This window comes from Wyeomyia smithii, chromosome 1, assembly GCF_029784165.1.
Source record: "Wyeomyia smithii strain HCP4-BCI-WySm-NY-G18 chromosome 1, ASM2978416v1, whole genome shotgun sequence".
NCBI lineage: Eukaryota > Metazoa > Arthropoda > Insecta > Diptera > Culicidae > Wyeomyia > Wyeomyia smithii.
Genome location: NC_073694.1, coordinates 198,361,092 through 198,373,579, shown reverse-complemented (window position 1 = coordinate 198,373,579; position 12,488 = coordinate 198,361,092). Strand labels below are relative to the sequence as shown.

Below are 12,488 nucleotides of genomic sequence, written 5' to 3'. Positions count from 1 at the left end.
CAAAAATTTTTCGATTGGATTACACGGTTCGAAAAAAAAATTAAAATATATTCCAAAAGCACAAACTGGAAGAAAATTGAAGATTATATTATTATTATTATTATTTCTTTAAGTTTCGGTGTCTCTAGCCATTTCTAGAACGCGTGAAAGTACGCAGAGTAGTTGCTAGCCAGGTTCGTCGCTTTAATGTTATGTTTACGAGAAAATTTATTTAAGTCTCTGAAAAAAAGTTAGTGGCAACAGACAGCAAAATTCACAGGAATGGCTATAATCTTTCATTTCTTTCTGGTTTGAGCTTTTGAAGTGCACCTGTGTTGACAATTCTTGTGAAATTTGGTTCCTAGCCATTGTCAAAACGCGTCAACTTACGTCAAAGTATTACATGGTAATTGCCCGCCGGGTTCTTCGCTTCAACGCTATGTTTATGAGAAAACTCATTTGAGTCTCTGAAATGTTGGCGGCTTGGGGCACCAAAATTCACAGGAATGGCTAATAACCTATAATCGTTCATTTTTCTCCGTGTTGACCGCTGTAATCGAGTCCGACCTGTATTACAGGACATTTGAAAATTGGAAATTACAAAAACAAAACAAAATCTCAAAATATTGAAAAAGAAAAAAAATTTAAAAAAAATAGAAAAATTATCCAAGTGCTAAAAATTTACAAGTTTCTCCATAATAACATTGATAGTTGCTTTGTTATAATTTAAAACTAAATTCCCAGTTTTTGGAAAGCTAAAGAATTTGAATTTTTACCATCGAAGTCAACATAAACAGTTGAAAAAATACTAACACAAAACTAAAACTTGAAAAATCGTGAATAATCCAACTGAATAATATTGATATTTTTTCCATATATTCTTGGCAATGATCAATTAGCCTTATATTCTATTCGAAGGTTTATTATCAAAAAATATATTAATTTACCCTAACTTGAAAAATAAATAAAAAAATAATGTATTATGTTAAAAATTCTTAAATTATTATTAAACTAATGTAATATTTTCTATCTCTTTGTTTGAAATTTGGTTTTGTTTTTTGAAAATTATTCGAATCTAAAAGGATATTTTACCAGTCTATGTCAATTATTTTATTTTAAACTACCATTTTTCTGCAGTAAGTAGTCGCATTTCAGCTAATAATGTTTATCATCTTTTCCTATGGGAAGTTATAAATTTCATTAAGTGAGTCGCAAAGAGCTAAACGGAGCTTCTTTCTCGTCAGTAGAAAAAGCTTGTGAAAACTATACTCGTTTAGTCTAGTTTTATTGCTATGATTTGCAAGTAAGCGTTCTCCATTACTCCGCCGTTCAAATAACAAGTTGAATCCTGAGGTCATCAGTTTCGTGTGTTCCAATGCAAATTATTACTAGTGATGTCATTTTTGTAGGTGTGTAAGATGTGCCTTTGTATACACAATCGTCGAGAGGTTGTCGTTTACTGTGTGTGAGAACAAAAGGTATCGAAATGTTTGCGCAATGCGAATAGTGTTTCCATATCTACCACGAAATATGTTTAAGCTTTAAATCCGAGTTCTATATTTTTTTGATTGACAATGTGATCTCTATGTGTAGGAATATAAAAATAACGAAATTAGTTTCTACAATTCAATAATCCCTCAAAAATGGCTTCTAAAAACTAAAGGAAACGGTGCATTTTGCGACAAATAAATTCTCTTTTTGAGAGGGTGAAAGAAAGAAAGAGAGAGAGAGCGAAAAAAAAGAGAGAGAGAGTGAAAAAAGTAGGAGGGTGGTATTCAAGACACGACCGCATGACGTTGACTACCGTATTCTTAAAAAAAAAAAATATTCCATTGAAGCAAATAGTAGAGGGAATTGCAACGCTTCTTTTACAAAACTTCTGTAACAAAATTTCGAGGCTCCAAAAGGTACCAGTTTCCGATTATTCTCGTCCAGAATTCCAGCCATTTTAGTATTTTGCAGTAGCCATTTATTACTAACAGCCACCAGCATAACGGGTGAAACCGGCACGAGATGACCGGTACTATTTTGTTTTTCCTCCTTTTAGCTGCTAACACCGAGCGTCCGTATGTATCCGGTACGGTTTAATAATGAAACTGATGGGGTGAAATGTTCGAACGATACGTTTTATACCAAGGCTTCGTCAGATAAATAAAAAGAGGGATGGGCTACATAGATGATGGAATGGTAGAGACAAATGTTTCTTGAAAGCTGCGCCGGCCGCTGTCATAATATTAACACCAACACAAACATGCATTTTTGCAAGGTTTTTTCCGCTAGCAGCAGCATTTGGTAAAACAGAAAATTCAATTTGCCGCTTCTGTAACAAAATTTAGAGGCACCAAAAGGTGCCAGTTGCCGATTACATTGTTGTTTTCTGGTTAATCTACTAAAAGCCACCAGCATAACGGGTGAAACCGGCACGAGATGACCGGTACTATTTTGTCTTTCCTCCTTTCAGCTGCTAACACCTAGTGCTGTCGTGAAATTAACATCATCATAAACATGCATTTTTGCAAGGTTTTTTTTCCGCTAGCAACAGCAATTGTAAAACATAAAATTCAACTAACCGCTTCTATTATAAAACTGCGAGGCACCAAAAGGTGCCAGTTGCCGATTTCTTGTTTACTGGTTTCCGTCCAGAATTCCAGCCATTTTAGTACTTTGCAGTAGCCACCAGCATCACGGGTCAAACCGGCACGAGATGACCGGTACTATTTTGTTTTTCCTCCTTTTAGCTGCTAACACCGAGCGTCCGTATGTATCCGGTACGGTTTAATAATGAAACTGATGGGGTGAAATGTTCGAACGATACGTTTTATACCAAGGCTTCGTCAGATAAATAGAAAGAGGGATGGGCTACATAGATGATGGAATGGTAGAGACAAATGTTTCTTGAAAGCTGCGCCGGCCGCTGTCATAATATTAACACCAACACAAACATGCATTTTTGCAAGGTTTTTTCCGCTAGCAGCAGCATTTGGTAAAACAGAAAATTCAATTAGCCGCTTCTGTACCAAAATTTCGAGGCACCAAAAGGTGCCAGTTGCCGATTATAGTTCCCTGGTTAGTCCGTCCAGAATTCCAGCCATTTAAGTGTTTTGCAGTAGCCATTTACTACTAAAGCCACCAGCATTACGGGTGAAACCGGCACGAGATGACCGGTACTATTTTGTATTTCCTCCTTTCAGCTGCTATCACCTAGCGTCCGCATGTCACTGGTGCGGTTTTGGAATCAGAATGATGGGGCGCCGGCCGCTGTCGTAAAATTAACACCAACAAAAAGATGCATATTTGCAAGGTTTTTTCCGCTAGCAGCAGCATAAACATCGGAAACAGAAAGTGACAACAACAATAACAACAAAGTCAGATCGATCGTATCCGTTAGTGTCGACTGTGCTTGGGAAGAGAGGTAGTGATTGGCTGCGCGGTATGATTTAGACAATCGATATTAATTACCAATTTTTCAATAGTGTATCTCAAACAATAGTTTGTTTTTGTTACATAAATTTAACCGTAAAAGAATTTCTGATCGATTGATGCCAAAACCTCGAAAACCTGATTATAGATGACTGCAAAATAAGCGCTCAAAACCTAACACTTTTCTCTGGTTTTCCCTGGTTGAATTACTAGATTTTTAAATTCAGGGGCCTAACTTCGATATAGACGTTAGTCAACGTCAAAAAGAGAGAGAGAGTGAAAGAAAGAGAGAGTGACAGAAAGAGAGAGAGAGAGAGAGTGAAAGAAAGAGAGTGGAAAAAAGAGAGGGCGAGAGAGGCACACACATGCACATACATACAGACATTGTCCATATTGTTGAACTGAGTCGATTGGTATACATCACTTGGCCCTTCACATGTTTATTTTGCGTTTAAAGTCAAATCTCCCATGTTGAAAAATACCCTTTGATATCCTAAAATTTAAGCCACCAATCAAAAATTCGTTCGAAAACATTCTGAGGGAGCGCAGTAGCATTCATTTTCGTTTAAGAACATTCAAATCGGATGCTGCGTTCTGTGAAAAAGATGCGTTAGTATTAGCGTCACATACATACACACACACGAACATAAATTGCTCAGGTCGTCGACCTGAGTAAGTTAGTACGTATAAACCGATTGGCCTTCTGGGCGTCGGACGTATTTTACGTTGAAAAAATTTGAAAAAGGTTTGAAAACATAATGTTAAAAAAAGATGAACAAAAAGCGAAAAGTGTAAAGAAAAGAAATATATACCTAATTGATAAAAAAATATTTAAAACTAGCAAAACGCTTAAAGGTTTCAATAGAAGATTTTTTGGTAAAACAAAAAAAAAACTATAAAAATTATTTAAAATGATTTATATTTTTTAAATATTTCATTTTATCATTTATAATTTTGTTGGAAAATTTTATAATTTTTGCAGAAATTTTAATAAGAGTCAGAAAAAATGCATAATAAAGAAAGGAGATTTAGTCTAACTTGTAAGGGGCCATCCAAATACCACGTGGACAGATTTTTAACGATTTCAACCCCCGTGGACAACTCCCCATATAAATTCTAAAAATTTTGTATGGACCGTGGACATTACACAGACCCCTCCCCCAAAGCTGTCCACGTAGTATGTGGATGGCCCCTTTTCAGCATATTGCTTACAATTCAATCAATATTTCAATCAATGAAAATACATATCAACAATCCTAACGGAAAACTTCCCTTCTTATATTTACAGGTAGGTGTACTTTTCCACGTCGGAATTTCAGCCAAACAAACGCCAGGTAAAATGGATTCCTTTTCTGTCGCATCCTTCGTCAAAGCATTTTCGATTCTGAAATGCCAGCGCTGGTGCACCCGCAAATATAATGCGCCATATACGCTCCAGTTTTGCCATAAGAGAAAAAAAAGCCGGCAGCCAAAAGTTTGACCCTTGTTCGACCGAAATAGCCGATAAACCGTAGAAAACACCGTAGGTACCTCAGGTGTGAGTGGTAGAAGAAACCCTTCCGATCGATTCTGCCAGCCTCTCGGGCTGATGGTTCCCACAAACAATAAACAGCCCTTTCATCGAACCGTAATCAGAAATACACAACCACGGCCGAAGGTGGGCGGCTAGAGGTTAAAGATAGCCGTCCCCCCACAAGGCTACCCTCGGGCACACATCAATAATATCGGACTGCCTTGCTGACTGACGGCAATATTAATACTGCATGTGCCAACATAACAAGCAATGTAATCAAACACGGTTGGCATCCGGCAGCAGCTAGCCAAAGCCGGTACGATGCATGGAACGCCAGAGAGTGGATATATGTGTTGTGTGCTTTGATATCAGTTTTCTGTGGCTGCCAAAACAAAAATAGCAGGAATTTAATTATACCTTTCCATCATCGCCTTCTCCACCGAATGTGGCACAGGCAACCGGGGGACTCCTCCCAATGGAGACACGTGACATTTTTTTCGTTTCTGTCCAGAGAAGCAACCTCATAGCTTCATACGATTTCAGTGAAATCCAATAAAAGGGGTAAACATCGATTGTGGTATACGGGCAGATACGAATGATTTCTACTCCTTGAATGTTGGCCTGAGTTATTCCGAGAAACCACTACTCGCATGAGTGAAATCTATTTGCTGATTGATTAAGTCAACCAGTTACTGGCTCTATCAGCAAAACTGTATTAGCAATTAGTACAGAACGTATGAGAGTTCGGTTCATCGACGCATTAATTATTCGGTCCAGAATACATACATAAATGCCGGTAAATTACTAATTATGCTCAGTACGTTTTTCCACCCGACCGGCCTCTGGCAGTATTCACCGAACAAAAGCAGCCAGCAGCGCCGGTGGCCACAAAGGGCTGCATTTGAATGCGGTACCCTCTAGGCGGAGAGTAGTCGAGCGATTATATTTATCGTGTTTTGATCTGTGATTGAAGCTATTATCCCCGAAGTCGTCAGCTTTCAGCAAACACGGCAAACGTACGCGGTCACGTCTGTCCGTGTTATATCTTGATTAGGTTTAGCTCCGAGTCTTGTCAATCATCGTCGTCGTCGTTGAACGCTGCTGTGACGGGAAGCTATCAACGGTGAGGATTTTCGGTTCAATTATTCAGAGAGGACCTCCCTAGGGTTGCTGGTTGCTTCCCGCATGCGGTTGTTCGATGGGAGAGCTAACGTCGAAATAGTTCTGAATGCTCTGCTTTGTATGTTAGAAGATTTAAAGCAATTTTGCCAAGGGAAATAAAGTCATAGGTTCATACACTAATAATAGCACTTTAGAATGAATTTATTGTCGATCTTTTGAATGACAAAATTAATTCACTATTGGCTTAAGCTAAAGCCTCTGCAATAAGGCTGAGGGGATTGAGGTTTTAATTCAGTAATCATCATCAAACTTATTGCTCTTATATCGCCTCAATGTTCATATATTACCCAAAACCTACCACGCGTCTCCATCTCCTACATTCGAGTGTAGGTGCATGGTTTTTTTGCCGCCGGTAAATTTCTACTTTTTGCTTCGGATTCCGCAAACTTTAAATAGCACATTGTAACCTAATCTAGCTGAGAAAAAAAAATCATGCACAACTTCATTCGAGCGAAAATTTCTCAGTTTCAGCTTGAATCGACCGTGCTTTTTTTTGCTTTCCTGGAAAACTAAATGCTCATTCTGTGGAACGCTAGCAGTTTCCTTTTTCCACCACTCAACGCAAACCGACAGCAACAGGGGAAATATGAAGTCAACCACATCATAAGGAAAACTGCTTCCATCGGGGAGTGGCAGTGGGAGAAGCAGACGGAAAAAGTAGAATAAAAAACCTTTTCGTGCCGTGGTCTAATTCTCCTACGACCACCGACCGATATTTACATTTTCATTCGGCATTTTCACTTTGCGAGGGGTGCTTTTCATAGAGGAAACGTGTATGCACTGAAAAGTTATAGAACTTTTCAAAAGGTTCTGTTTTCCCAATATCCACAGCAGCAGAAGAGAGCCCGGAGTGAGTCTCTGACGTTTGCAAATCGTTTGTTTATTAGCAGCTCATTTCAATTTTCCCCCTGAAATGGAAATTAATTTCGAGAGCAAAAAAAAAAAAGATTTATGGTACGGCTTTTTCCCGGGGCTAATGTTTTATTTGACGATCGCCGTTGAATCATTCCGTCCGGTGACTGGTTTACCGCAGCCGATCCGATGGCCAGAAAATTAATATCCCTTCTCGCGATTGCTTAACACCCTCCTTCATTCCTTAATCACTCAAACTCAAAGAACCACCGCCACGCTACCTGTCAATCAGAATTGAAATCCATCCGAATTATCGCCAATCCAAATTCATTGCCCGGCCGAGAACGAGTTTATCGCATGGATTTATGAGTTATGGTCTACTTTGTGCGATGCCGGCTTGTTCCTATTGTTATTAATTTCGACTGTGATATTCCCCATCGTCCGAGTTATTAGCTCGTAACTTTAGATCAGACGTCGCTGCTGCCCGTCGTCAGGTGGCAGCAGTGGTCGCTTAACCTCCCAAAATGACTCCGGTCACGCAAAAAGTCAATCTATAGAAACCGTCGTCGCACATTCGGGGGCGGATTTGCTTGCTGCTGCTGCATCATCATCATCACCATCATAGTTAGGGGCAGCTTTTTTGCTATGTCTTTTGCACCACAAACCGTACTGAAGGGGAGAAGGGGAGGAGGAAGCGAGAGCAAAAGGGTAATTAATCTGCTAGTCGGTTTTTTTGTATTCGAGTCGATCGATATGACCAAAAAGCCACACTGCTAGGCGTCGTTTTGGGCAAGCGCTTGTACTTGAGAGCTCAAGAACCGTGAAGGATTTGCGTGAGAGTACTTTTGTTTTTTTTTTCCTCTGTGAGTTGGAAAAAAAATGCTTAGTTAGTGGAGCTGTCAGCGGCAAAAATTGATTGCTTTTCGCCGTTCGACAACCGGCATGTCGTGCGGAATTGAAAACGATCACATCGCGGGGAATTGTTTTGAGCTCTTGGAAACGGTTGTCAAATTGGAGACGGAAATTTTCTCTACCGGTGCCCCAGGGTAGCCAGATTGGTTCGAAAATATTTTCTTTTTTTCGATCTCAGGATAAAAATTTCTACTCTGAAATGTTATGTCAATCTCATTCAATTAGCCCTCAAACATTGCGGTTGTAGAATGCAGGTTGTATATATTTTCTGTTTTCCACTATGAATTCATTTCCGACAAGGCATGCAAGAATATATGTTGGGCCACGAAGACACAGAGTTGAACCCATTGGATACGTAGAATACACTCATGTTGCGCATGGTACAAGTTGGAATGTTGTTCGGTGGTGAGATTTACATTTTATTCTTTTTCTCTGCACAAGCACCTACAGACAACGGCAGGTGTCCGTAGTACGAAAAAAGGGGTGTCATACTACGTATGCTCATGGTAAAAATCCCATTGGCAACAAGCATGGAAGAACTTGTGTTTTTCCACCGCCGGTACTGCGCCGAAAGGAGACGGTGCTCTATTTTTCGAAAGTTCGCATGCCGCTCGAATGCACCTAAATTACGGGGATTGTCGAGAATTATTATCATTACTGCACTGTTAAGCACTCGGCTTTGCAAGAATTTCGCGAAGCGTTTCTCTTTGTTTCTGTTCTTTTTTTTTCGGGTGCACTGAAAGCTCAAATTTGCACTAATTATTTTGGATGGCGCTGCGGGTTGAATGGGTTCCCTTCCTTTCTGCTACGCTGTGCCGGCTTAATGACGGTTGGAGGGCATTCAACTACAATTTTCGGCCTTACAAATAGCAATTAAAACGTTCTCATTTGTGCTAAACGATTTTTTTTAAGAAGACTGGGTATAGTACTCTAAACGAAATTATTTTTGATTTTGATTCCAATCAGTTATGATCCTTATTAAAAATATAAAAGCACTAAATGTATGTTACTCTCTTTCAAAAAAACAAAAAGAAACAAATTGACAGTGATATATAACCTAAGTTTTGTAAGTGAACAAAAAAAGAAGCCCGGAATACCTCTAATCGGCAATCGCATTATCCTTTAACTGTCCAGCAACGAATCAGCGAAATAGCGACGACCTTTTCCGTCCGAATTCTAATTTATCCAATTATCCCTCCGTGCCGGGCAAACTCGGGGCCCTTTTCCAGAGCTGGATTCACTTTGCTGACGCGTAGGATATCCGTTCGGAGAATATTTCATTCAGTCCTAATCCACTTTCTCCCTCGTGTTTTTTTTTTGTGCTCGTTCTAGAAGACGAGCCAAAGCAATTCCCCAACTGCGGAGGAATTCTCCTTGGGAAAAGGGAGCGCAATGCTTTTGGCAATTTGTGCGCAATTTTACTGCCCGTTTCGGAGTGGAAAAGCTCCGGTAAAGGATTAAGGCCTTTGCCCGGGAGAACATGAACGCACGTACGTTACTTTTGATGGGGGTCGGGGTGCAGTCCAGCTCAAAACGTATGCCGAACGCGCAACCTACGATTGAATAATCGATTGGGATTAAGGGATATGAGCGATACACAAAGGATTCCCTTGCAATTAGTCTGCCTGCTTTCATGTCGGAATCGGAAGCGTGTTTGCTCGTTCACTGTTTGCAACTTGGAAATCAAGGTTTTGCTGATCATGTGCATTTTGAAATAAATTTAATCCATGAATTATATGATAAATCTACAGTAATCCGTCTGAAATTATTCGACTATTTTTATCTGGACAAAGTTTGAAAACATCCAATAAAAACTGGTTGGAAATTTCCAACAAAAGAATGAACTGTCTTCTCTTGCAGGACTTCAATTCTAGGTGACATCGCATGCTACCTATACTTTTAGTCCTACAAGAGAAAAGATTACAAATTTTTTGTTGAAATTTCCAACCAGAAACCGTAAATAACGAGATTGCGCGGATTAGATGCGAGACGTTTGGAATGCTCTAAGTAGAACCACAATGAAGTATTGCTAGAGATGCTTAAGCGATATTACGGAAGGCACAGGTGGGAGTTGTTCAACAATTCACCAAAACCAACATTAGAAAATAACCTTAAATTTAACGAAATTAATAATTTATAGCCGAAAAATCCATGTGTACGACTTTCCAGACGCAAATTTCTAGAGAACTGAAAAAGTAAAAAACAGATACGTGTCTCAAAAATGAATTTGAAACCACCAAATCAAGGCTTCTGAAAAGTAGACCATGGATTAGTTAATGTTTGATCGACAGGATAGGCCAACAAAAACAATGTCTAATTTAATCTTAAAAACCGAAGGTGCTTTCAAGTTCCAAAATAGATCTCAACTTACAGTAACCGGAGAGTTTTCAATGACCTTTGAAAAAAAACCTAATGACCGAACGAGTTTTTTGGGACCACAGAAGGTAAAAATATATACCATTTATTTTAAAGTCACGAACGGTTAAAATGATCACCAACGTATCTTTTAATCTCCGTAGTTTTTTTTTATGTAGAACTACATCTTACCTACTAAACTTGCCTTGGCAATGTTGTAGATGACAACATTTTCCATAGTAAAATACAGTGCAGAAAATATTTGAAAAAACCTTTCTTTTTTGGAGTATTATAACTTTTTCTACGCTCTCTAAGCTCAAACAGCCACCGTTTATTAGCTAATATAATGTAACCTCGATATAATGAGACCTCAAACTGGGGCAACCTCGATTTAAGGAAACCTCGAATTGAGGCAACCTTGCTAAGAGATTTAAGGCGACGTCGATTTAAGGTAGGCTCGAGATTAGGAAACTTTGAATCAAGGGAATTTTGATTGAGCCAACCTCGCTTCTAGGCATCCTCGATATAAGGCAACCTCGATATAAGGCAACCTCGATATAAGGAAACCTCGAGTCAATGCTACATTGATATAAGGTAATCTCGATATAAGAAAACCTCGAATTGAGGCAACCTCGCCTTAAGTTAACCTCGATTTAAGGCAACTTCGCTTCAAGGCATCCTCGAAAAAAGGCAAGCCCGATATAAAGAAACCTCGAATCAAGGCAATCTTTATATAAGGTAACCTCGATATAAGGAAGCCTCGAATTGAGGCAATCTCGCTTGAGAGCAACCTCGATTTAAGGCAAACTTCAAGATAAGGAAACCTCGAATCAAGGTAACCTCGATATAAGGAAATCTCTGATTGAGGCAACCTCGCTTCAAGGCATCCTCGATATAAGGAAACCTCGATTCAAGGCAACCTTGATTTAAGGTAATCTCGAAATAAGGAAACTTCGGATTGAGGCAACCTCGCTTAAAGTTAACCTCGATTCAAGGCAACTTCGATTTGAGGCAACCTCGAGATAAGGAAACCTTGAATCAAGACAACCTCGACATAAGAAAATTTCTAATTGAGGCAACTTCGCTTCAAAGCATTCTCGATATAAGGCAACCTCGATATAAAGAAACCTTGAATCAAGGCAACCTTGATATAAGAAAACCTCGAATTGAGGCAACCTCGCTTTAAGGCAAGTCGATTTAAGGCAACTTCATTTTAGGGCAAACTTCAAGATAAGGAAACCTCGAATCAAGGCAACCTCGATATAAGGAAATTTCTAATTGAGTTAACCTCGCTTCAAGGCATCCTCGATATAAGGCATCCTCGATGTAAGGAAACCTCGAATCAAGGCAACTTTGATATAAGGTAACCTCGATATAAGGAAACCTCGAATTGAGGCAACCTCGCTTTAAGGCAACCTCGATATAAGGAAACCTCGAATTGAGGCAACCTCGTTTTAAGTTAACCTCGATTGAAGGCAGCTTCGATTTAAGACAACCTCGCGAAATGGAAACCTTGAGTCAAGGCAACCTCGATATAAGGAAACTTTTAATTGAGGCAACCTCGCTTCAAGGCATTCTCGGTATAAGGAAACCTCGAATCAAGGTAACTTTGATATAAGTTAACCTCGACAAAAAGAAACCTCGAATTGAGGCATCCTCACTTTAAGTTATCCTCGATTTGAGGAAACCTCGAATTGAGGCAACCTCGCTTAAGGAAACCTCGAATTGAGGCAACCTCGCTTTAAGGCAACCTCGATATAAGGAAACCTCGAATTGAGGCAACTTCGTTTTAAGTTAACCTCGATAGAAGGCAGCTTCGATTTAAGACAACCTCGCGAAATGGAAACCTTGAGTCAAGGCAACCTCGATATAAGGAAAGTTCTAATTGAGGCAACCTCGCTTCAAGGCATTCTCGGTATAAGGAAACCTCGAATCAAGGTAACTTTGATATAAGTTAACCTCGACAAAAGGAAACTTCGAATTGAGGCATCCTCACTTTAAGTTATCCTCGATTTAAGGAAACCTCGAATTGAGGCAACCTTGCTTTAAGGCAACCTCGATATAAGGGAACCTCAAATTGAGGCAATCTCGCTTTAAGTTAACCTCGTTTCAAGGCAACGTCGATTCAAGGCAACCTCGAGATAAGAAAACCTCGAATCAAGGCAACCTCGATTTAAGGAAATTTCTAATTGAGGCAACCTCGCTTCAAGGCATCGTCGATATAAGGCATCCTCGGAATAAGGAAATCTCGAGATAAGGAAACCTAGAGATAAGG

General features: G+C 39.5%; 1 protein-coding gene across 5 annotated transcripts in view; it reads left to right on the top strand.

Annotated features, from left to right (window-relative positions):
• LOC129721583 (leucine-rich repeat-containing protein 24) overlaps nucleotides 1-12,488 on the top strand; it is a 399,477-nt gene that overhangs the window by 219,972 nt on the left and 167,017 nt on the right. Inside the window, exon 4 of one of the 5 annotated variants that reach the window (XM_055674333.1) lies at nucleotides 4,688-4,733. The exons of the other annotated variants lie outside the window; for them this stretch is intronic. The gene's annotated coding sequence lies outside the window, so the exon portion shown is untranslated. The remainder of the gene's footprint in view (nucleotides 1-4,687; nucleotides 4,734-12,488) is intronic. 5 annotated transcript variants of the gene reach the window in all.